At 34.0% G+C, this 22,776-nt stretch overlaps 1 long non-coding RNA gene across 1 annotated transcript in view; it reads left to right on the top strand.

Annotated features, from left to right (window-relative positions):
• The first annotated feature begins 454 nt into the window (after nucleotides 1-454).
• Nucleotides 455-22,776, top strand: part of LOC130684288 (uncharacterized) — a 65,857-nt gene continuing 43,535 nt past the window's right edge. The window contains exon 1 of the long non-coding RNA XR_008998501.1: nucleotides 455-677. This is a non-coding gene — a long non-coding RNA (uncharacterized LOC130684288). The remainder of the gene's footprint in view (nucleotides 678-22,776) is intronic.

The following is a 22,776-nucleotide window of genomic DNA, read 5'->3' as shown; positions in this document are numbered from 1 at the left end:
TTCTTTTTCACTGTTCACCATTTCCACCACTGGGTCATGCAGAGACTGAATGCAGGATAGAACAGACTTAATTGGAATTTGTTGTGCACCATGTAGCTAGCTATTAACAGAAGAAGGCTTTAAAAGTTATTAAAAACAGTGAATATTTTCTCAGTTTATCCTCTAAGGTAGGTGTAGTTTACCCTGTTTTAGTGATAGGCAAACTGAAGTTTGAAGGGGGAGAATGATGTATGCTAATATTTAATATCATGACAAATATTCAGTGATACAGAATATCCCTTCATGTGTTTGTGCTCTCATTCATGCGCAAAACACTAAGTGCTTTTCAAATCTTCAAAAGTAGGCTTCAATGGTGGAATTTGTATAAAAAACATGTCAGGAATCACAAAGAAAAACAATATTTTATTGGCTTATTCAAAAAACACAATAGTTATTTTCAAAGGGAAATAACAGATAAGCCTTGTTTATATAAGGGTAATTCAGAATTACTTGGCTGCACTCGCTTGTTGATAAAGCTGAAATGAACTTTCACTTAGATGTACTTTGAAGGCTAGCTTCTGGCCCAGGTCCAAGGGTGGAGTGAAGGAGAAATCTGTCAGCAATCAGGCCTGATTGTATTCAGAGTCCTATGCAGAGGGCAGACACCATTTTCCTTCCTCGCACAGACCCAAGGAAAGGTAAGGTCTGTCCCTACTGTTTGCAGCCTTTTAAATTTTCTCTTCCTTTCTGACAGGCAGGCAGGAGGGACAAGAGCTGTGATAGTGCTATTTAAGGGCTGTATCATTAATGTGTTGTACACTGATGCCAACTTGACATCCATGTCCTCAGACCCAGGAGATTGTCACCCACATTAATCTCAGTGTCATTTCTAGATACCAGTTGGTTTTTGATAGTGCAGGCTTTAAACACACCATAAAGATATGTCAAGCCTGTACAAATGACCACACAAAGTCCATTTTCCATCAGCTTGCTGACAGTGCCCCATAGTTCTAGCATTCCACTCCTATCCAACAGAATGGCTGATAATCTACATATCTATAATATATGCAAAGTGAATCTCTAAGAAAGAGAAAAGAAATGTGCAGCATTTCTCGAACATTTGATTTCAGAATCTTATAGGCTAATGCCCACTGACTTTGTTTTGGGTCCATTTGTTTGGTACCATTGGGGTGATGTGAGGAAGCTAACTGGAGAATAAACTAAAGTGGAAAGGCATTCATTAAACTGATCTCACTTCTCCATGCATGATAGAGTCATCTGGCCAGCTTTAAAATTACTGATTCCCAGTCTTGTACTGGACCAACTAAATCAAAATCTCTGTAGATTACAAAGGGGAATTTGTGAAAGTTCCCTTGGTATTGCCAGGGTTGAGAATTACTGAACTAAGCAATCATTCCCACTAAAACACAAACAATCAAACAAAATGAAGGCATATATGTCTCCTTAGAGTTTCAAAACACAAGAGCTTATTTACCTTGTGACAGGATTGCTGGTCCTTTAAGTTCAAACTTCATGTGTGGGAATAGTGCAGTGTATCTTAAATTAACCCTTCATAACCTACTCAAAGTGTGGGTCAAAGGTCTAGAAACTTGGTAGCAATGCAAAATCTCAGACACCACCCAAGAACCACTGAACTATATAATGTGTCTTTTAACAAGACTTCCCTGGGAAGTCTTCACATTCACATTCAAAATGGGGAAACATCAATATATAATTTCACCTACAGGAAGATCTTTTGAAGTTAGGGGTCCACTATTTTTGTAATCCAATTTTACACTATAAAATGAAATGAGCACTATGTGAAGAAGGGGACAGCGGACACTTGCCCTCCAAATTAGAAACCTATGGGAAGTCAACCAAGTGGCGAGCTTTCTAAAGATGATTCATAGATATTCATTTTAATTGTTAATTCTTTTCATCTGACACCTAGTTTCGTTTCCTAACGAATGTGCTATCTTTTCACATATGCTTTCTTTCTTTGGCACTACGTAGAATTTTTCATCCTATGTAAGAAAATTGCAACAGAAGGCACTACAGCCAAATAGCGAGGAATGAGGGAATTTGGTGATTGGCGACTGGTGACTGAGAAACTCATGCAGCAGAATATTGAGTTTCTAAGATTGAGTTCATAGTCAGACACCCAGAGACACATTGCATCTTCAGCAGAATATCCTTAACCTGTATGTGTGATTAACCTGCTTCTCTTTAGTTCTTATTTTAATTCCTCTGCGTGTGTTTCTCTTCAGTCCTTCTGACCCTTCTTTGTTACTGGAGACACACTGGAGAGAAGCAGGAGTGTAGACTCTTCTTAGAAGATTTAGGGATAATTGCTGATCTTAAAAAGCATGATGCGACCTTTGTTACACAAACTTTTGGTACATAGGAAGGCAGAAACTCTTCAGTCTGACTACTCGTTCTTGGCACACTAAGTAGATTCCCAACAAGGAAGTTGACTGGCCACCATCCTGCATGATTTTCTTACAGTTGGCTCTAAGACAATAGCATAAGACTTGATCCAAATGAGCGCTTAAGGCCATCTCAGTCTATTTTTATTATGTTTTATCTCTCTACCTCAGTTTCAGGATATTTAAATAACTGATAGGCAAACCCCAGAAGAATGATTTCCTACACCAGCATTAACTAAGTATCTTGAGACTTCCTTCCAAGAGTTGGCTTGGTTTTCCAAAAGAGTTGGCTCCCAGGGTGTTCCAACTGCTTCCTGATGCCTGTAACAGGATTGGAAATAAGGAGTTCATCTTTTATACACACAACATGTCTTTGGCAAAAGAAGAAAAATGTCTGTCCAACCAGGAAAAAACTTTCATACACTCCCTCATGTTCATGTCACCCACATCCACGGGTCTGGAAGCAGCTCCTGGGAGCTGTCTTTAGAACTGGCATGTTCTGGTGGGGACACTGGGGTGAAGTTGTTACATATTCAGCAGCGTCTCAAGCCCAGGGAGCTGCTTTTCCATTGCTATCCTGTTACCGCCCTTTTCTTTCCTTCCCTGTTACAGATTCTGTATCTTTCAATGTGTCTATGTCATGAATGTTCTAATATGATCTTTTAATTACCTTAACTCAAATGTGCAGAATGTGTAAAGCCATGAAAAAGGCTTTGAAAATTAGGTGTTTTAAACTTTTTTGGAGTGTAGTCTCCCCTCATTAACTATAAAAAAGTATAGTCTTGTTTAAATTTACATATAGTAAATGTAAAAGAATTTTTCAAAAATATAAATATAAATAGAAGCTTAATTTAGAAATATGAATTCTTTTCTACTTAGGATACTATTTTATTTCTACATGAAGAGAAAGTTATCAATGGATTTAGAAAATCAAACTACATGAATATAGAACTCAAAGGGGACTCTGTAAATTTCATCCAGAAATAACTTAACCATTCCAAATAATATTGTTGAAAATCTCCAGAAAGAGATTTTATGATTTTTCTGTAGTAATGTGATATATTTTCTTAAATCCTTCCTGTCTCAAGTTCATATCTCAGGAGAAATAGAGGCTTATCATTTTCCACTAATATCCCAACAAGCTTTCACTAGCCCTGCAAAAGAGAGAAAATAACTCACATAAGATCTAACTGCCAGTGTAAGCCAAGATGGGTAGGAATAAAGACCAAGAATCCCTGTGCATCTGGGTGACAGTGTAGCCTGGTGGTAAACAGTGTGGGCTCTGGACATACACAACATGAACTGGTGATACCACTTTTTTAAAACTATATTATCTTAAAAAATACTTGTCTGTCTCTGTTTCCTCATCTATAATTGAGGTAATATTACTCACTTCATTGACTCACAGTAGATGATTTAGTATATTTTAAAGGGATAGAAGCATAATAGTGTTTTTATCTCCTATGTAGTAGATACTATACTTCTAGAGATATTTTAATATTTAGTATCCATTTAATCTCCTGATATATTATTCATTGGCCATTATTATCCCCATTTTATCAGTAAAGAAATGGTAGGTTTGGAAACCTTCCCAAGAGGGCTCCCTTAGACAGTGGCAGGTTGGAGAGTTAAACTCAGGGTTACCTCACTTCAAAGCCCATTTCACAACTCTGTCTCCATAAAGAGACAGTTATCATCTATCCCTAAAAATGATATCATTCTGGATACCATGTAAATGTAGTCTAATTTTCTTTTACAATAATTTTAACTTTATTATGAAAACTATTGATTAAACTCTCTTTAACTCAGTTGAAATTTTCAAAGAGAATTTTAGACTTTTTTCCCAAGTATTTACAAAGTACCTTAAAATGAAAACCAATCACCTAGGTCTTTTTGCTTTGTTTTCTCTATTTGTATATTTATACAGCAAGCATTCACTGAGTACTACTGTGTAAATAATGTTGGAGGTAAAATGAACATCAGGAAGTATTAATGCTAAGTGCACCTCTCAAGGCATTATCTAAGTGGAAGAGATGACACAGCTCCTCATTTGGTGGATGACAAAATAGTCAACGTCATTTAATTTGCTACTAACATGAATAACACAGGAAAGAATATGCTATATAAGTTGCAATGGTTTGAATGCTATAAAAGAGTTAACTTTTCAACTAGGAATAAAATAATGGAGATAATTTACCTATAATATACAAGGCATTCAAGGCCAGTGATACACTGTGAGGGAAAGTGTACAGGTAGACTCGGATATGGCTTATTTGAAAAAAATGAGGAAACAACCTCATTATGAAGCAGAAAAGAGTAGAGGAGATATGTGAGCTGGGGCTTTAAAAATTAAAGAGCATACTATTTATGTATTTATTCATTCATTCAAACTATTTATTTTTAAAAACTATTTAAGATCTAACTTTGGATGAGAAGTTGCAGTGTTTCCATTTCATCCCATAAGCATTTTCAGTCCATTGACAGTTTTTGAGCCAGGAATTATGTGGTAAAATCAATATTTTATAGTGATTTCTAAATAATTTTGGCCTTAATACTAAATTATTTTGACCCCTTTCCTCCCATCTACACTTGGTAAAAGAGGGGAAAAATGGGGATAGGATTAGGCAAATACTACCAGTCTCAGTGGAGTATGAGCATGACAGCTTCTGTACGTAATGATTGAGGGAAAGAGACAATGGAGATCACTAAAATATTCCTGTTCAAAGGTGATAGAAAGCTAAAGTATTGTGTGGGAATAGATAGAAATATCCTGAAGAAATAGAAAGGACTTTGGAGGAAATATCAAAAACAGTCACACAAATGTCATCAAAAAGCTCCAGGTTATAGGAGTGCAACAGCTAGATCATAGATGGAGCTTTGAAAGGACACATTATAAATAGAGAAACATTTTCATGCTGGAAACTGGAGAATGGTCAGGTCCTCTTGACAGAAACTGAATGATTCCTGCTTAAAATATTGAAGGTAAGACTAGTTGATTTAAAACATTAAAGAAGTAACAACTTCATTTCCCTTCCTGACCCTACAAAAACATTCTGCATGTGAAGGAAAACTCTATGAAACCCAGCTGCATGCTATTAATATTCTCTCTTTTATAAGAGTGAGATCCTCCAAGGACAATTTGAGAAAGATATAACTATGCAACTAGAGCAGGCAGTCATGAAGATAAAAATCTAATGTCAGAGAAAGATGTGTGGACATGGAAAATATGGTTGCTGAATTTAACACTGTAAAAGAGATTATAGAAAACATATATTGTATCACAGAAAATTGAATGAAGAAGTCCAGTTCCAGAAAGCCTTTCACAACACAAAATAAGAACTAAAGTGTTGAAAATTAAGATGTATGTATGACAGACCAAATAATTTCAATATATGTAATAGAAATTGAGAAAAGATAACAAAATTGAAAACAAGAAGCAAAATTTAAAGAGACAATTTAAAAGAACTTTCTATATTGTTGAAAAATATACTCAGAGTGTAAGAGATTATTCTAAAGTTTCAGGGTAAATAAGACAAGTTATTATCTGCACATAACCTCATGAAAGTTTTGAATTTCAGGGTAAAATTTTAGCATCAAAAAACTTTAAAAATACAGTTGACACTTGAAAATCATGAGGGAGTGGAACACTGACCCCTATGCAGTTGAAAATCCATGTACAATTTTTGACTCCCCCAAAGCTTAACTATTAATAACCTACTGTTGATTGGAAGTCTTACCAATTATGTAAATATTAAATTAATGTATATTTTATGTATTGTTTGTGTTATATACTGTATTTTTATAATAAGGTAAGCTAGATAAAAGAGAATGTAATTAAGAAAATCATAAGGAAGAGAAAATGCATTTTCAGTACTGTGCTGTATATACTGATACTTTAAGTTTACATCATCTGTTTGCAAGATAACTTGTCTGTTGGTATCTATGTCAATATTGTCTTATATGATCTAAAACACTGTAGATGTTATATATATTACTAACACTAGACATCAAGAAACAGTGAAAATGAAAAGTAATATTTATTTACAGTTATAATGATGCATGCATTGATAACAAAGAAACAGCAATATGATTGCTTTATGATAGCCTCATGTAATTAAAAGCATTGCTTCACGGGACCCCAGCATATACACTAGTAACTGAATCATTATGAAATTGCTATGGCATAGAGTATTACAGTCAGTCATAATACAGTATTGGATATGCCTAACTTTTTCTTAATATTTAAAAATATTTCTAGGCTATGTGGTTCATCTGCAAGTTTTTCCAAAATTGCCACATATCTCCCCCAAATTTTCCAATATATTTATAGATAAAAAATCTATGTATAAATGGACCTGTACAGTTCAAATCTGTGTTGCTCAAGGATTAATTGCACTATGATCACTGAGACACAAAAATAGTTTAACTACCAGATAACAATGGGGTCCTGTTTTGAAATTCTATGACAAGCCAAGTTCATTTATGTGTAAGGAGAACAGGTAGGCATTATCAGATATGCAAGGGCTTAGGAAGGATGCTACCCACATACTTTTCTGATAAAGATGACTCAAATACATGCTGTAGTAGATTGGAAAACAATGCAGAATTTCAAGAGTATGGAAAATAATGGTATGAAAGAACTTATTTTGTACCACAAAACCAGGAAACATAGAATTAAGTCTAACAAATTGTTTCCAGAGGTTATACAATAATATAGATTATTGTATACATAATATAGATATAATGATTTAATAATATGCATTTATCAACAAAAACTTGAAAAAATAAGTGGGAAAGATTAAAGTAACACTGAGCTACAATTATTACTTTTACAAACATTACTTAGGCTTCTTTCATCATTATTGACATTGTTAATTATAGAAACACTGGCTTAAATATTTTCAAGTATAAAAGGATGGATGACACAACTATAGTAGTCTTACTTGAATCTGGATGATGTGTATATGGGGTTTCATTGAGCTCTTTTAATTTTGAGTATGTTTTAAAATTGGCATGCTAAAATAACACAGAAATGGTCACCAAGGTGTTCTTTGCTTTTGGAATATAACAATTGGATTGGTAATGCAACAGAGAAAGAATTCAAGTGTTGTTACTCTAATTAAGAAACAAATGCGAAGTAAATCATTTTGCTGTGCTTTAAATTTATTTTAATAAATAAAAAGTAACTGCAACTTCCATAAGTTGCAGGATCTAAGTTATCCATTTCACAGAACTAAGAAAGACCATAAATAGCCAAAGCTATCTTGAGAAACAAAGCTGGGGGCATCACGACTTCCTCATTTCAAACAATATTAAAAACTATAAGAATCAAAACATACTATTGGCATAAAAACAGATGCAGAGCAATAGAACAGAATAGAGACCCTAGAAATAGACCTATACCAATTTGGTCAACTAATTCTTGACAAGAAAATCAGGAATATACAGTGAGGAAGGGATAATGTCTTCATTAAATAGTGTTGGGAAAACTGGACAGCCACATGCAAAAGAATGAAACTGGACTCCTTCCTTACACCATATACAAAAATCAACTCAAAATAGATTAAAGACTTAAAATTAAAACATGAAAGTGTAAAATTCCTAGAGGAAAGCATAGGGGATAGGTTCCTTGACATTGGCCTTGGCAGTGATTTTTTTCTTTGATTTGACACCCAAAGCAAAGACAAGAGCCAAAAAGAAAAAAACAAAACAAAACACCAAGTTGGATTACATTAAACCGAAAAGCTTCTGTACAGCAAAAGAAACCATCAACAAAATGAAAAGGCAAGGCAATCTATAGAATGGAAGAAAATATTGGGTAAGGGACATGAATTGATATTTTTTCCAAAGAAGACATACGAATGGCCAACAGGTACATAAAAAGGTGGTTAACATCACTAATCATCAGGAAAATGCAAATCGAAAACACAAGATATTTCCTCACACCTGTTAGGATGGTTATTGTCAAAAAAGACAAGAGAGAATAAATGGTGGCAAGGACATGGAGAAAAGGTAGCCCTTGTACAGTGCTGGTGAGAATATAAAGTGGCATAGCCACTATGGAAAACAACAGTATGGAGCTTCCTCAAATTAAAAATAGAGCTGTCATATGATCCGGCAATCCCACTTCTGTGTATAAATCAAAGGAAATGAAACCATTATCTTGCAAAGATATCTGCAGCCCCATGTGCAGTGTAACATTGTTCACTGTAGCCAGTTTATGGAAACAACCTAAGTGTCTGTGATTGGATGAATAGATCCAGAAAATGAGGTATTGATCTATATACACACACATGGAATATTATCCAGCCTTAAAAAGGAAGGAAATTCTATTGAGACAACATGGATGAACTTGGAGGGCATTGTGCAAAGTGAAATAAGCCAGGCAGAGAATGACAAATACTACATGGTATCACTTCTTTGTGGAATCTGGGGGAAATAAAAAGTCTAACTTATAAAAACAGAGCAGAAAAGTGGTGGGTGGCCAAGGCTGGGGATTGGAGAAGCTGAGGAGAAGTTAGTTAAAGGGTACAAAATTTCAGTTATAAAATGAATAAGGTCTGAGGATCTAATATATAACATAGTTACTGCAATTGATACCATTGTACTTTTAAGGGAACCTCAAGTTTGAGTTATCCAGAACATGAGATGACAAATCATTGCATGTGTTTTACAGGAAGTGGCCTGGATCTGAGATGAAGATTGAGAAGTTAATGCTCCCTTGCTCTATTGCGAGTAGTAGAACTTTCAGAGCCTCTTCTCTACTTTCTCTCCTTTCACTAAATTTAGGTAAAAGGGATTAAAATAATTTGTATCAAACCTATAATCATTAAGAAATTCTTGAATTTAAGTGAGATTATCAGGAATATATACATATATTTCATCAGGCAAATGATTTACTTGGAGTCAGAAAATATAAATTGAGCTAAAGTTTTTGAAGTTGCATTTCTTTCACACACTTTTCACGCAGAAATCTGTACTTGCCACTTTGGAACATGCTTACTTGGTAGTTACTCTGAAAAGTAATCATAGATTGAAGAATTTGCAGACAAAAGTGACATTTTTCAGATTTCTATAAAAGTTTCTTTTGTGTCTTAATCAAAGATTGTTGAATCCTTACATTTTTTTTCAACCAATCTATAGCAGTATTTTGTTGTTGAAGTATGTGAACAACATTTTTTTCCCACAGATATGTAATTGGAAAAGAGAAAAGAATTTTCAGATAATTGCAAATATTCTTTGAAACTATGCAAAAACTGACAAAGAGTAGTTTCTTATAAGTTAGTTGGATTGTAGGATCTTTAATCATATTGATAAAGTTTCCTTACCCAGTTATATGAAAATGCACTAGCTTTCTTACACTTTAAATGACTATTTTACTCATATAGGATTTTGTGATTTCATACATTTGTCATTTGGTAAACAAATCACTGATTTATGTAGCTCTTCCAAAGGTTGGCACATTCCATTTTACATTATCAAAAAGGCACAATCATTAACATCCTCACCAATTTCATCAGGAATGTGTTTAAAGTATCAGGAAATGCCAAAACTCATGGTGGATACAAATTTTCCAAAATTCTCATTTTCTTTTGACAGCTCTAATTTTATGACAATTACTGTCGTTTGTTTTTCTCAAAGTGCCAGGTTCATTTTATTCATTTTCAAGGACATACCTGCCCAATACTCAAGTCTGAAGGATCGTAGTTTGTCAGTCAATCATTAATCAAATAAAGATAATGTTCCATAGTGATAGTTGAGGTCATTCTCAAAGGAATAATAAAATTATAATCACTATTTGGAATGAAATAGCCTTCTAAAGTACAAGGCTGAGAAAAGACACAAATGCACTGAAGTGTGCGGCTTCCTGTAGTCTCTGTAATTATACTATTTTATCTGAAGCATCGGATAGATAATAAGAGCAAAGATGGTGGGAACTAAAGGTGGAGGAGATTTTGTGAGCTGTTGGAGAACCTTGAATGCTATGTTAAAATTCTGATCTGTTAATTAACTTACTTGTTGAATCACAACTACTCTATTAAAATCTGGATTCCAGGTCATAAAAGATGGTAATTAATTTTTTACATATTCAGCAGTATATCATTATATCTTTATTTAGGATTACAATATATTTTCTTGAGAAAGCTTTCAGAGATCTAAATTGAGAAATTATAATATTCATCAGCCTGTAAGCCTGAATGTCTTTTTGATAATTAGAAATATATATTTTTTTCTTTTGGGCTACGTTATTAGATTCTCTAGAGATAAGTAGAATCAGCACACATTTCATCCAAAGTCTGAAAAGGCAGACCTTGGAAATAGCTATCTAGACTCAACTTTTTTCAGTTACTTAAAACAGAGCTCCGAGTTTGAGCCTTTCCAGCTTATAGTTTATTCTGGAAGCCGGTGCCTACATTGTCACTGTGATTCTAAGGGGCTTTCTCAGGGGTAATTCAGCATTGATGTTTAGCTCTGACATTACCTTAACAAGACGAGTTGGAGATAAAGAAAATATGAAAGTGTACAAAAAATTCCTTACTGTTTAAAGTATTTCTAAGTCAATCTAAACTTCACCAATAACTAAATACTCTCTTTTTGTGATTGTTGGAGCAGATAGGAGATTTATCCAAACTATTTATTCTAATCAGCAGTTGGATGAGAAGAATGTTAAATAAACGATCCTATTTTGATTCTTTCTCTGGATGTTTACCAGGCTGTTGACAAAACCCAGAGAGTGTTTAATGACTTGGTGGGGAAACTTGAAACAGAAGTGGAAACTGCTCTCAAGGAGACTCATTTACTTTTTTTTTTTTTCAGTGCAACAAAAGGAAAATGATGACAGGTCACCTCTTGGTACCCAGTTTGAATTAGAAAATTCATCATGCTCCTTGTCGAGAGTTCAATTCTCTCACATTGAATTGAATAAACATTCTCAATGAAAGCCAGAAAGACACAGATAAAATTCAGATGTCTTTAAAAAGAAACTTTACACAGGGGATCGAAGGGAATGGGCTCTCCAAAGTCTCACACATGGACTTATGCAAGGTCGCTTTGGTTGCCAAGAAATAAGGCGTGTGGCCTCAGTGCTACATTATGACTGAAACCCTATGGTTACAAACTTAAAGGCAGTTATGGCTTAGGAATGTGGCGATAAATAAGCCTGTTATAATATTAACCAAAGAAAGTTTTGATGTGTATCCATTAAAGTAATTACAGGAGTTATTCAATTTTAAATCCTTATTAATCTTTTTATATCTTGGGTAATACCAATTCCCTAAAGTATGCTATTTAAAGCTTAGGGAAAATGCATCCTCAAGGACCTACTGCCAGCAAAGAAGCTGTTTTCAACATCTGGGAATAAAAATCACCACCAAATATAGATCATTGGGTCAACTTGCTTTGGGAAATGGTGAAATTCAAAAACGTGAGTTACAACATTTGCATGAGCTGACCAGCTTCATGGTAACTAATTTAGAGTCTATTCCTGGATCTGTATGCTGACTGAGAAAGTACAGATGTGATTGGCGCATCACTTTCCTAACTGCCAGCAAAAGTCTGGAAATATGTTATTTGACCAATCATTTCTCAATGTCTCTTGATTTAATTCATTTCTCTCCCATTGATATTAAAACCCAACCATAGTTACTTATAATTTCCTCTCTAAATAACCTCATCCATTACCACACAAAACTTGAAATTTGTATTGAATCATTGCTTTGCTGTTAGAATAATTAAAGCCAAGACCAAATTTCTCTGGAACTAGGATATGGACATCATTTTGACAAAGGTGTTACTCTACACATTCTTAGTTAAAATTTAATAATAATGCTTGAGTCCTCTTATTTTTAATCACCTGTCATTTAATCATCTTCTAATCAAGATTTTGCTCTTATTATTACTGAATGTTTCCTTTTACTTCTCATCTAAGCTTCTGTATAGAATAGTCAATTCTCCTCACTTACCATTACTCTTAACTACTGTACTCTTTTCCCAACCTAACAGCAACTCAGCTGAACTTGTTCAAATTAACAGTAATGACTTCCTTGTCGCCCAATCTAGTGGTAATTTCTTAAACTGCGAACATTACATCAGTCACTCCCTCTTGAAAAAACATTTCTTGAAATGACTCTTGTGTATCTTTTTTCCTCACTCACTTTTCCTTATCTGTCTTCTTTTATGGACACCGGTTTATATGCTTATCTGCTCACTAATTTCCCCACTCTGTCCTCCCTCTGGTAGATGATTTTCATTCTCATCACACACACACACACACACACACACACACACACACACACACACACACACAAGACGTCCTGCCAGCCAGAATTCCTCTGTTAGGCAACAGCAAGTTTTCTTATCGAGCTGCATCCTGCATACATCCATTTGGCTTTCACATGAATAATGCAAATTCAACATGTGCAAAGTTGAACTTTCCCACTGACATTTCTCCTCTCAATGTTCACTAAGTCTATTGGTTACACCACCAGTTTTAGAAACCTGAGAGTCTCTAGAACTTGACCAGTCCCTCTATGTCATCACATTTCCAATAAATCTTTAACTCCTGACAGTTTTATATCTGAAGTATTTATTTAATCTCTCTTTTTTCCTCCTATCCCCACCACAATTTTCCTAGATGGGGCTTTCATCATCTTTTTCTCCTATATGATTTCCTGCCTCCAATATTGTGTGTGTGTGTGTGTGTGTGTGTGTATTTAATTACCCCCTATATTGTAGTCAGCAAAATCTGAAACAAAAACTCTAATCCTATTCTACTCTGCTTAATAATGTCTGTGTAGAACTTACAGTAAAACAAGGTACAAGGACATAGATATATAGCATACTTGAGTACTTATAGTCAGGATCTTGGGTTAATTTCTGTATAATAGAAAAAAAACAAAAATGATAATATAGTGGCTTATAAAAGAGAGGATTGTATTTCTATCTCAGGTTTTAAATGGCAGATTTAAGCTGATACGGAAGTTTCACAATGTCATCAAGGAGCAGGGATCCTTTTTTCTTGATCTGCTATGTTTAGCACAAGATTTCTACTGTCAAGTTCACTTAATGATTCAAGATGGTTTCCAGACCTTTAGGCATCCTACCTATTCTCAGTAGCAAAAGAGAAGATACAGAGTGAGGGTGGAGAAAGGAAAATATCTTAACTTCTAAAAATTTTTTTCTTTAAAGTGATGCACAATAGTCTTAGAAACAAATGATAAAATTATAAAGATTGGTTTGTAAGATATTTATAATATTTCCTAAATAGTAAGATATTCTTATTTATTTATCATTTTATATTATTTACATCCTATTATGTTTATATTCTAGTATCTTAGATTCTAATAAATAATATCTTATATTCTAGTCACAGACATTTCAATAACAATTTTTTCTCAGTTAGTGGTTGCATTGCACCCTCAGAATATGATTTTGAAGATTAAATTGCATTATGTATGTAAAGACAAAACCATACATGACACATAGAATATTCTAAATTAACCATACTTTTATTGTTAATGACACCCTATGAAGAGAAAAGAACTGGAAGATCTTAACATGGAAGATAATCTAAGAATAATTTACCCTAAGCAATTTAAAAGATATAATCATTTTGTAGATAGTTGACCCTCTGTTGTTCATTCTGCTATTATGTCAGCTAGATCCAAAGGTCTCTACAGGCCTTTCCTGACCAGGAGAAGAAAAAGGACCGAAGAATGGAATGGAAAGGAACATTGGCGCATCAGGAGAGACGTGAACAAGTAGTCAACTGTACGGTTCGAGAATAAAGAACTACTGTGCAATCCAAAAAGAAGGGTAAGTAAAGGCAATTTAAAATCAAAGCAACCCAAACTTCCTACCCAAGGTGAACATTTTTATAAGAGCTTGAAAGTCTATTTCACAGTCTTCTAGAATTTGTGTGTTCTCAGTGGTTTAGTGATGTTTTATGTTAATAGGATATAACATTCATCCTTTCTGATATAAAGGGGCACAAATTAATAGTTAATCATATATTAACTAACAATGCTTTCTATGGTTTCTTGCCTTACTAAATGATCTAATATTCTGTGGCTATTTTGTTCAACTAGAGCATCCATTATAAGTTTTTTGTAATGAATAGCATGATTAGAAAAATATGGTGAGAACAATAAATTATATATAAAATCACAAAAGTATTCCTGAGTATATTTTAAAATCCTAATAAGTAGTTGTTATTATATAATGATGATGAATCTGGGTCATATTTTGATTTATCAATTGATTTTCTAGGAAAAAAATATGTTTCATAGACTGTTTTTATAATAGGATGTTGAGTGGGACTTTTTTAGTTGCTCTGGATTTTGTCACTAGAATGGAAAGTTGGGGATAAATTTCTAGTCCTGGCACATTCTAAAAAGAACCAGATGTCTTAGAAAATACACAATGCAATATTTAAGAGTAAAGGGATTCACTGTCTCCAACTTTCAGAAGCTAGCTAGCTAGCTAACTAGATAAATAATAGATGGGAAAGATGATAAAGTGTAAACAATTGTTGAATATGGACAGATGGGAGTTTCCTTCTGATATTCTTTAAAATTTTCAGAAAGTTTAGAAGTATATCAAATAAAATGTTACCCCCAAAAATGTAAAAAGCTTTAAAATGTTATGGGTCAGTTCTCCTCACAATCTTCTTAAGAATATATCAAATTAGCTTTGCTACTCCCCAAATCCTTTGATCACTGCCTCCCCACAAGCCTTTATAAGCAGAAAGGAAAGGAAAGAATCAATGAAGTAACGATTCACTGGGTCAGTGGGAAATTCAGTAGGCCAACCAGTATCTTCCTGTCTCTAGGGTGTAGGAGGTGAATGAAATACTCTCAGCCTTCAATCTTGTGAGAAGACTGGTATCTCATTGACCAGTTAGATATCTGCTTCTGGAGAGGATTAACCAATTTGCTGTCTGTGCCTTTTTAGTTGGGAGAAAAGAGGAGTCTGGAGAGTGAAAGTGGAAGAGAGAGAGGGACAGAAGGAAAGAGAGGACAGCCCACATTCTTAGTTAGCATGTATAAGTCAAATGGACAATGAAGAAGATCGCCAGTCTTGCAGAATCTTGCCAGGACCACCCTTCCATCAAACTGTGATTCTCTCATGGGACTTACAGGTAAATTCTTTCCAAATCTTGCTGAAAGTCTCCCTTTGTACTTCCCTGACCTGGGAGATACACTTCCGATTCTGTTCTTCCATCACTCCTGTCAGCACATGCTCCTGATGGTAAGGACTGTCTCCAGCTTGCTCGGGCATGGTGTCTCATGATAGTTGGCAGTAGCAGTTCTTCCTTAAACAAACTTTACTATCTGGAAAGAGTGTCTCTGCTCCAATTGCTTACATCCTCTTTGTCTCCTGATAAAAGCCAATTCCAGAGCAATCAAAAAATCTCATTAAATATCTGATTACACTTTCTTTCAAACATAAAATTGTATAAACAAGTTAGTCTGGCTGTGACCTAATATGACAAATAAGTAACTTCACATTGCCCTTTGAGGAGCGGAATTCATAATTTATGGAATTGAGACTTTAGATTCCTAGGTATTTATAATTACATTCTAATATTCTTTCTCTAGAATGAGATAAATATTTATTTTGCTCTTAATATTCTTTAAACAGTCTTAACTCTCATGCTCAAAACTGCTTTTGGCTCTTCACTACCTATAAGATTCAGAGCCCTGAGCTTGCATTAAAGGCTTTGTACAACCCAAGACAGTTGCTATTGCCTAATATTTCACTATCCCCCATGTGAATTATCTACCCCAGTCTCTGATTTCCTTCTTCATACTGTCTCTGGTATTTGTCTTCTCATTTATATTCCCACAGCGAACACTCCAGTCTATTCCACTATAACCTTACATCTGGATTATTGCAACAGCCTACTTAGGTAGTCTTGTCAGAGCCATTTTCAAACTAACCTGCAAGCTGCTACCAGATAATTCTTCCTAAAACATGACTTGTACCATGTCCCCTGTTCAGAACTCATCAATGACTCCTAATTCTCAAGGATACACTCATCATTGTAAGATTTGTCCATGCCTGATTCCAACTTGCTAACTTTCTCTACTTAACAAATAAACTCCCCTCTAGTTGTTTTGTTTCCCCTTTCCTCTGCAATGTGCCTGATACATTCCTAACTTCTTTGTACTATTTTCCCAGTTTATCTGGTTCTTTGTTTTTACCTGTAGAAATCCTCCTTATTCTCCAAGGTCAATTGTTTTCCCTCTCTCTCTTTATGTGGACTTACAAAGAATCTGTATTTATTTACTAGCATCCATTTACAAAGTTTGTTGAATTTTATTGTTTTTCTGGCCATTTGGGAGACAGTATTTATACAAGGAGCATGGGCTCTGGAATAATCAGAGTCCAGATTTGAGTTCCACTTTCACCACCTTACTACCAGTGAAACTGAGCATACTACCTCACCTTTCTGAGCTTCATTTGCCTCAACTGTAAAAATAGAGTAGTATATTTATCTAGAGTTTAAATGTGTAATCTTGTGTTTCCAAATAAATTGTATTATGTATATATATAAAGCAGAATTTTGCATCTTATACTCTACATTAAACAGTGTCTAGAACTGTTCACAGAACATCACACAACCAAAGTCTTCTAGTTGGGTGGTCTTTCACCTAGGATCTATGACCCTAGGGGGTACATAAAGATTTTTCCAAGAAATACATGGATGAGAATAGCTTTAAAAATTAGGGCAAATTTCCAGATCCTCAACTTCCATCTATGTTCTTTCCTAGGAATCATGTACTTAAGGAAGTGCCAATAGCCAAGGAACTAATAGCTATTTTTCTGTTTTACAACAGGAAGGTTGAATCTTTCTTGCCTTTATGACACATACTGTCCAAACCTCTAGGGAGATAAGAAAAGGAATAATTCAAAATATTCTAAATATTGTCATTATGGCACTAATGAAAATGAATAACACTACTGATAAACAAATTTTTCTTTTGCACATCAGATGGCTTGAAATTATTTGCAAGGAATAATATTGAAGTTGATTATAATCTTGTTATCCACTTATGGATCATCAAAAATAAATTTTAATGATAAATTACCTTGTCATTTTTGGCATATAACTCAGAGGGTGTGCAAAGAATTGAATGAAATGGCTAAAATAAAACTCTTTCCATTCCATTTTTCTTATTTATGAGTACACAGTTCCTCAGGGCTTGGATCTATAAAAGTGAAAAATGGGTAGCTAATAGATGTTGAAGTCCATCTTATTCTAGCAATAAGAAAACCCTACCAAGGCAGCCCTATCATTAAGAAATGCATTTTACATAAACCTTCACTTTAAAAGTTTAATAATTACTTACCAAGTTATATATGTTGCTTGAATCAATTTTTAGGATAATTACAATAGTTATAATTATAAATAATTATAAAAATATGTAGAATAAATCACAGTTCAAAATTTAGAACATTGATCCCAGAAAACAGAAAAAAAATCCCTTGCATTTTCAGTGTCTATTATTGTGGTAGAGAAGTATAATACAGAAGTCAGTAAAATAATTCAAGGCTAAAAATATATTACATTATTACAAAATAGTCCTTGGTGGGAATTAAGTTAAAAAGGAGCTTGTATCCATATTTTTAAAAATAGATTATAGAGGACATCAAATTGCTATGACATTTATTAAAACATTAAACATTTTTAAATGGGGAGATTATTTTAATGTCAGTTGTAAAATATGCTAGAATATCTCTTGCAAAAAGTATTTAAACATTTGGTCACATAGATTTTAACTTGAAAATGTGAAAAGATATATATATATTTTACAAAATTATTTAGAGGCTATTGAAGCAAAAATGTCTAAGGGGTACTGTTTTAATCCAGCCTATTGTTTCTCACATATAATCCTTTTAATTAAGTGAGGATCTAGTATATATATAAAAGAGCACACAAAAGGTAAAAAACAGCCTTTTTTGGTAAGTCATATTGGTAATCTTTAACATATAAATGATTACTAAAAACTAAAAAATCAATTATGTTTCCTGGGGATATCAGGAGGAGACTAATCTTCCTGCTGTAAACAAATAGGAAGCTGGACAAAATACATGAACCAACTGTTTGCAGACATTGGGCAACCATCATTACAGGACTCTTGTATTGAAACTAAGAAAAGGTAAATAAATATTGTGAGTTATATTATGTTAGTGACTTCTCTCTAGAGGTAATTTCTAACCTATTGTACTGGGAGGGGGATCCCTACTGTAGAATGGTGATCTATCTGAAGAGGCAGGAATAAAATTTCAGGGAGTTGGAGGCAGCTGAAAACTGAGAAGTGGAGCAGAGCTCCACTCCTCCAAGGAAAGGGGGAAGTTATACAGGGAAAGAGTCCCAGTAATCTACATGGAATACTCTTGAATCTGTTGTGGCATTTTGAGTTCCTGGTGCATAAGAAAAAAATCACTAGTCCAGGAATGGTAACTTAGATGTATAATTGAGACAACTGGTAATTGAAATACATAAACTAAAAAAAAAAAAAGCTTTTTGCGCAAACTGAGAGACTTTTGAGTTCTGGCCAGCCAGAATAGAGAGGTTACACTGAACATTCAGGATATAGAGACAGCAGAAGAATACAGTAGTAAAACTACATTAAAAAAAAAATGTCCCTAGCATAAAACTACCCTAAACTTGAACAAATAAAACTTAAAAGCAAGCCCCAAAACAAGTAACAATATGCCAGAACAAGGTCCAACAACCTATACAAGAGTTTTTAAAGAACTGTTATCTCCAATATAATAAAACTCACAAATGCCCAACATCCAAAAAAATGAGTAGATATATGAAGAAATAGGAAAATGTTACCTATAACTAGTAATAGAATACTATTTCTTATTGATTTATACTATTAATATTCAACAATAATTCAGCATATGCACAAACTAGAAAAGAATACATGTGATCACCTCAATAGATGACACATTTCAACACTCATGGCAAAAACTTATAAAATTTCCCTTATTCCTTCAACATTTGTTTTTGGATATCTTAATAGAAGTATTCTTTCTCATATACACATACACATAAATATGTGTGTGTGTGTGTGTGTGTATATATATTATTGATACACAATCTTATATTGGTTTCAATTATACAACACAGTAGTTCAACCATTACCCATATTATTAAATCCTCACCCCTTCTAGTTCAGCTACTATCAGTCAACATGTTACAGAATCATTGGCTATATTCTCCATGCTGTACTACCATCCCCATGACCAACTCACACTATGATGGAGAGTTTTGTGCCCCTTTATCCTCACCCTCCTTACCTACACACTGCAACCTTTCCTCCATAGTAACCACCAGTCACTTCTCAGTGTTTATGAGTCTACTGCTATTTTGTTCATTTGTTTTGTTTTGATTTTATACTCCACAAATAAGTGAAATCATATGGTATTTGTCTTTCTCCACCTGGCTTATTTCACTAGGATAATACCCTTTAGATCCATCCATGCTGTTGCAAATAGCAGGATTCCTTTTTTATGACTGAATAATATTCAATCATGTATATGTTCCACCTCTTCTTTATCCATTCATCTATTGATGGATATTTAGGTTCCTTACATAGCTTGGCTATTGTAAACAATGCAACAATAAACACAGGGGTGCATAAATCTTTTCGAATCAGGGATTTTGCTTTCCTTGGGTAAATTCCTAGAAGTGGAATTACTGGATTGTATGCGATTTCTATTTTTAGTGTTTTGAGGAACCTCCATACCACTTTCCACAGTGGCTGCACGACTGACATTCCCACCAACACTGTTATCTCCCTTTTCTCCACATCCTAGCCAACACTTGCTATTTCTTGTCTTTTGGATAGTGGCCATTCTGATTGGTGTGAATTGATATCTCACTGTGGTTTTGATTTGCATTTCCCTGATGACTAGTGATATGGAGCATCTTTTCATGTGCCTTTGGCTATCTGTGTTTCTTCGGAAAAATGTCTGTTCAGGTCCTCCACCCATTTTTTAATTGGGCTATTTATTTATTTTTTGGTGTTGAGGTATATGAGTTCTTCATGTATTTTGGATGTTAACCCCTCATCAGATAAATTGGCTCCCCCTTGTATTCATTTTTAAAAAATTGTTTGTTTATACTATTATGGATATCTATTTTATTTTGTGTGTTAAAATTCAGTACTGTAATTATTTAATTTTTTCTCACTATTTTCCTTCTTGGCTTTTGGACATGACCAGATTTTTCCAGTGAAGTTTTGATACTTTTATCAAGCCAAAATATTTTTTTAAATGGATAAAGTTGGAGGGCTTATACTACTTGACTTCGAATATAAATAAGTATATAAATCAAGGAAGTAAAAATAGAGTGTCCCAAAATAAACACATATGTACATGGTTAATCAATATTAACAAGCATGGCAAAGTAAAAAGTAAATGGGAAAAGACTTTATTTTCAAAAAAATGTTGCTAGTACAATTAGATACTCATATTGAAAAATACATACTCACTATTACGTTATTCATGCAAAATTAATTTCAAATGGATCATAGATGTACTATAGAAGTTAAAACTATAAAACCTCCAGAAAAAATAGGTTAAGAGAATATCTCTGTGACCTTGGGGTAGCAAAGGTCTCTTGAGACACAAAAGTATGAATCACAGAAAAAAGAAAATCATTAACTGGACTTTATTGAAATTAAAAATCTCTACCCTTCAAAAGACATGATTAAGAAAGACAAAGACCTGAAGAAAATATCCTATTCGCAGTACATTTTTCTGACAAAGGACTGGTTTTTAGAATATACAAGAATTCCTATAATTTAGTAAGAAAACAAACAATCCCACTTAAATGAGGAAAATATTTGATAAACTTTTCATAAAAGATGATATATGCAACACAAGCACATGACCTGTTGTTCAAGATAGTGAAGTGAGTAATTAAAATCACAAAAAAATACACTCACATCCACTGGAAGGACTAAAATTAAAATGATTGTCAGGCATTCTGTGTCTGCCCATGAAGGATTAACTGCTACAGGCATTGCCTTCTCAATGTAAACAGAAAACTGGACAAAATATTTGCAACAACTGTTTCCAGACATTGAACAACAGACAGCAGAGGCCTGGGATTCCTGAGAGAAGGGAAACAAACAAGGTCAGCCCCATAAATGCTCCAGTATACTTCCTGGAAGCAATTTCCAGGCCTCAGGGTAGGAAGGATGAGCCCAAATGGAGCATGGTTGCCTCATGAATTGATAAGTTTAAAAAGACGGACATCCGAGTTTGGGAAAGCCTAGGTGGCTGGAATCTGTGAGTCTGAAATAGAAGGAAAACGATGCTGTGCAAGTAGAGAGCCTTTTCTTTAGAAATGTGCAAACTGACTCTAAAACTTACATAGAAATTCAAGGGACATAGAATATGGTAAGCATTTTCCAAGTAGGTGTAAAAACAAAAATCAATGCACTATCAAAATTTAAGAATTTAATAAAGCTACAGTGATCAAAATGTTGTGATATTGGTATTAAGGATAGATGAGTAAATCAGCGAAAAGGAATAGAGAGTCTAGAAATGAACAATTGATGTTTGTTAAAATGTCAAGATCATATTTTCCAGCAACAGATTATAAATATCCATACAGAAAAAATATCCATACAGAAAAAAATGAAGCTAAACCCTTGTGTCACACTTCAAGAAGATTAGAGACCTAATATAAGAGCTAAAATTGCACAGATTCTAGAAGAAAACACAGTAGAAAATCAATATAACCTTGGGTTAAGTAAAACTATGTTAGGCTATATAAAGCTAAACCATAAAAAACAAATAATCACCAATGAATATCGAATTAAAACTTTTACTTTTAGAAGAAAATTATTTTTAAACAATGAAAAGGCAAGCCACACTGGGGAATATATTTGCAAAACAATGATCTCATAAATGTCTTGTATCTAGATATATATACAATATACAACTCAAGATAAAACAGTAAAAGTGGGCTGAACATTTGAACAGACATTTCAGTGAAAAGATACAATAATGACAAATAAGCACAAGAAAAAATATTCAACATAAGTCCTATGGGCAATGGAAATAAAAATCACAAATACTACCAGCTAACCACTGCAATAGTGGAATATCAAGAAATCTTTGCCAAACCAATGTCATAAGGCTTTTCTCCTGTTTGTTCTCAGAGTTTAACATTTTTAGGTTTACATTTAGGCCTAGGATCCATATTGATTTAATTTACTAATGTGATTCAAGGTATGGAATGACATTTACATTTTGCATGATAGCCAATTTTTTCAGCTCCATTTGTGTTTCCTTTTTCCATTGAATTGCTTTTGCACATTTGCCAAAAATCAATTGTCCA

Source organism: Manis pentadactyla, chromosome 7 (genome assembly GCF_030020395.1).
Source record: "Manis pentadactyla isolate mManPen7 chromosome 7, mManPen7.hap1, whole genome shotgun sequence".
Taxonomy (NCBI): Eukaryota; Metazoa; Chordata; class Mammalia; order Pholidota; family Manidae; genus Manis; species Manis pentadactyla.
This window is presented reverse-complemented; position numbering and strand designations above follow the sequence as displayed.